Here is a 4,623-nt window from a genome sequence, read left to right on the forward strand (position 1 = left end):
TCTACAAGTTTGGCAATGAGGTTGGGGAAAGGTAGGATAATAGCTTGAGAATTTGGGTTGTGTCAAAGGAAGTTGTCAGTTCTGTTTTTGTGTTTTAGATTGGGGAAGGCCTGTGCCAATTTGTAATCTGAAGGGCAAAGGCCAGTGGAAAGGGAGAGACCAAAGAATAAAAGTAATAACTTTGGAGTAAGAGCATGGAACAATGGAAAGAGTGAATCTGCAGTGCTGAACTACAGGAACTAGGAGTCATGGAACCTAAGTTCTGATCCCAGTTCTTGCTATAAGACCTAGGTCTGGAGCCCATAGTTCTCGCATATAGAAATTGATGGATTTCGATTAAACATCCTCCAAAATCCATTCCAACTCTTGCCCTATGATTCTATGATTTATGGAGAAATGAGTGGGATCAAAGGGGTTCAGATGAAAGAATTAGTCTTAGCAAAGAGAAGAATCACTTTTTCTTTTAAGACTAGAGAAAGGAGGAAGAGTATAATTAAGTACATTGAAAGATTTAGAATACTAAAGGAGGTTTTGAGGGAGTTCAAATCAAGTGACTTCAATCTATTGTGAATGAAATAGAGGAGTTTGAATTTAGACTGAAGCAGAAAAAAGGTTGTAAAATAACCATTTTAGGGGATGTAGATATTAATCAGTGTTGAATAAAAATATTGTACAGCAGTGAGGATCCAGTCAAGTTTAGATAACGTAAATTTGTACCCTGATGTGGATCCAATTAGCATAATTTCAAGATATTTTTTTCCAGAAGTGTTCAGCTGCTTAGATGTAGGTATACAGCAAACAGCTAATTGAAGGGGAAAGGAATAAACATATAGCAAGCACCTACTATGTGCCAAGTACTGTCCTAAGCCTTTTACAAATACTATATGATTTGATCCTTACAACAACCCTGGGAGGAGGAGCTATTATTATCCCCACTTTACAGGTAAGAAAACTGAAGCCAAGAGAGGTTAAGTGACTTGCCCCAGTTTACACAATAAATGTCTAATTTCAGATTTGAAGTCAAGTCTTCCTGACTCCAGACCCAGTGTTCTTTCTGGTGTACAACCTGCCTCTGGAAAATGGAAGCCACCTGGAATTTAGTGCTATCAGGATGGAAAGTGCGGAAGACCATGAAAGCAAAGCAAATGGATGATGAATGGGTTCAGATTGGGTCCAGATTGCTTAGGTGTGAGAGAAATGAGACCAGAAAAAAGTCAATAGACTATACATTATCATCATTAAGGAATGGAAGACAAAGACGGGAATCAAATCACTGGATTTAGTGACAAGGAAGTGACTAGTAACACCCTGGATTTTTATGATAGCTCATTTCCAGTGCCATGTTCTCAAGGAAGCTTTTCATCTTCTTGTAACAGGAATTCCTTCAGGTATTATTCTGGGAATAATAGGGAGCCATTGAAGTTTTGGAGCACAAGAGTGATGTGGTCATCAAACCTGTGCTTTAGGAATTTCAATGTAGAGGCTATGTTTATGATAGATTGGAGAGGTAAGAGGCTAGATTCAGAGATACCAATTTAAAAGGGATCAGAGGACAAGTTTTTTTTTAATTATCGATATGTAAATTAATTGTAGATAATGAATCCATATTGTAAACTGTATCCCTATAGCAGGGTCCTACTTTACTAGCAATAGTAACAATTATAATAGTTCCCATTTTATATTTACAGCTCTGTTAAATATATTTCTCATCTGATCCTTTCAAAAATCCTATGACATTGATTACTGAAGCATTGTTATCCCCATTTTCCAGATGGGGAAACCAGAGCCCTAATTAGCAAAGCTATTAAATGTCAGAGCTGAGATTAACACTCACCTCCTTCCATTACTAGCTGTAAGTAATGGCAAGTCACTTAACCCTATTTGCCTTAGTTTCCTGATCTGCAAAATGAGTAGGAAAAGAAAAACCACTCCAGTATCTTTGTCAAGAAAACCCCAAATAGAGTCACAAAGAGTCTGAAACAACTAAACAACAGCAAAACAAAATCTTTGCTGTGCCCACTTTGATAATATAGATAAAGGAATCTAGCCTTTTTCCTCTACTGAACAAAGTGTACTATTACCTGTACTAAAACATGCCTTGGTGCCAGGAAGGCAATGCTTTATAGCCTTCTAAACAGATTGGTTAATAGATCAGAAATTAAGCAGTCATGAAGAGCATTTGTAATGCATTTGAAATTTTGCATATTCACTAGAGTGACCTTGGGATCACAGTACATACTTCAAACAAGAAGAGGCCTTCAAGATCATCTAGTCCTTGGTTTAGATCCCAATGAGCCAAGGTTAGCAGTTCAATAAGTATATTTGACATCATGATGTTACCCCAATGGTGGGGAGAGGAAGGATTTCTATTGGCATATCCCAAATGATCTAATTATACACTATTTTATCTCTTACTTTCACACCATCCCCAGCTAATTGTGTTGTAGGGTATTAAGCCATCTGAAAAGCCAGAGCTTGCTTCTGAATTTCAGACTTTGGTTTACAAGTCAGTTGGTGCTGATAAGATTATATGTAGATAGTAAGCATATGATGTTTTGTGGCAGCCTTATCTCCTTCCTCTGTAACATTAAAGCCAACCTTTTGGGGTTTAATCTGGCAAAGCATGCACTAACATAAGCACAAGTCTTAAACACATCACCTCTCCTTATTACCTTGATTCAATTTCCACTTGCCCATCAAGATGCTATGTCCCACCGAACATTTGGCCTCAGCTCATTTTTATTTCCAGTTGTCAGTTTGAAAAACTGGGGCTACCTATCGGCTTCTGCTCAACTAGCAACATCAGCAAAATCCAGTGGTGCTTCCTGTTTGCAAAGGACAAGCAGTCCCCTTCCATTGTAAGTGCTAACTCGGCAGAGTTGGGGAAGTTCGGCAGATGTCTGCCAGAACCCTAGGAAGGGGCAGCAGGGGCAAAGGAGAGAAGGAATTTCTGGAATTATTTCTGAGTGGTTTGTCAGTTTGTGAGTTAACAGCAAAGAGCAGCGAATCAGCCAGCAGAGATAAGGAAGCAAATGGAAATAAAAAGGGAAGGGAATGCTGAGTTGGGACAGATGAAAATAAAAGCATGTCAGGGAACCAAGAAGAAACATGACAGATAATGCAACTTCAAACATAAAGTGTGATTCTGCTCATCCCACTGCCAGGAAATAGAGACATGATTTCTTCTCTTCTCTTCTCTATTATTCATTCATTCACTCATTCATTTCATTCAAAACTTCAAAGATTCTTGGCCTATGTAACTCTTCTCAGAATACTGTATTCAAAATTCATGAAATAAACCACATAGAATTATAAAGGAAAATATATTAAAAATACAATTATATTTTTTTAAGTTCATGGACCCCAGGCTAAGAACCCCTGATTTAACCTCTCAGCCTCAGTTTTGTCATCTATTAAATGAGAATAATTGTATGTACTTTACAGTGTTTAGAGGAAGAGAAAGAGAAGAGAGAAAGAGAGAGAAGAGAAGAGAAGAGAAGAGAAGAGAAGAGAAGAGAAGAGAAGAGAAGAGAAGAGAGCTCAGTGGAAAGAGCACTAAGCTTGGAGTTCAAAAGATCTGAGTTCAAATCCAGCCTGAGACATTAATTAGCAATTTGATCCTGAACAAGTCACTCAATCCTGTTTGCCTCAGTTTCCTAATCTGTAAAATGAGCTGGAGAGGGAAATGGCAAACCACTCCAGTATCTTTGCCAAAATAAAAATCCCAAATGGGGGTCACAAAGAGTCAGACATGACTTGAACAACAATATCTATATTATGTAAGGTATTTTACAAATTTTGAAGCTGTGTGTGTGTGTGCATATGTATGTGTATACATGTTACTTATTACTTTAATTATTATTCCTCTACTAGCCCCATGCCAATGACTTATGATGAAAATGTTAATGCAAGTAACCAGGAAAGGTCTCTTGAAGGAGGAGGCACTTGAGCTGAGCTTTGAAAAGATTTAAAAGAACCTGCAGCCTCAAGGCCACATGTGCCCCCTTTACAGGATTTGTTCTGTGATGCTTGGATTCAGTCAAAGGGATGCACTTGAGGACCTAGAGGGCCCCGTGTGGCCTTGAGGCCACAGGTTCCCTAGCCCTGACTAGGAATTCCAATATGTGCAAAGGAGAAGGCATGGAACGGAGGGCAGTAGGGTGGAGGGCAACTTGTTTAAAATGGTAGAAGACTGAATGGAAGAACAAATGGGCCAATCTAATTGGCATATGTGAGGGGGAGTATTATGAATTCAGTATGGAAAGAGAGGTTTGAGCAAGACTGGGAACATCTTTAAATACCTTTAAGAGGTGCTTGTATTTTATTCTAGGGCTTTTATCCCAGGCTACTGAAAGGCTCTCATTTGGCCAGGGCTATATAACATGTGTGTCAGAAGGTGTCTTAAACCTAGGTCTTCCTGATTCAGAATCTAACTCTTTACCTGTTATGCCATGCTTATGTTTCTCTGTATTCATATACATATGCATATGTATACCTGTCAGCATATATATACAAAGGACAAAGCTAGGCTTAAATTTTCACTAAGACTTTTGAGACACCTTGTATATACAGGCATATGTGATATGTGTGTATATGTGTGGAGAGAGAGACAGAGAGACAGAG

Source organism: Trichosurus vulpecula, chromosome 6, assembly GCF_011100635.1.
Source record: "Trichosurus vulpecula isolate mTriVul1 chromosome 6, mTriVul1.pri, whole genome shotgun sequence".
Lineage (NCBI taxonomy): Eukaryota > Metazoa > Chordata > Mammalia > Diprotodontia > Phalangeridae > Trichosurus > Trichosurus vulpecula.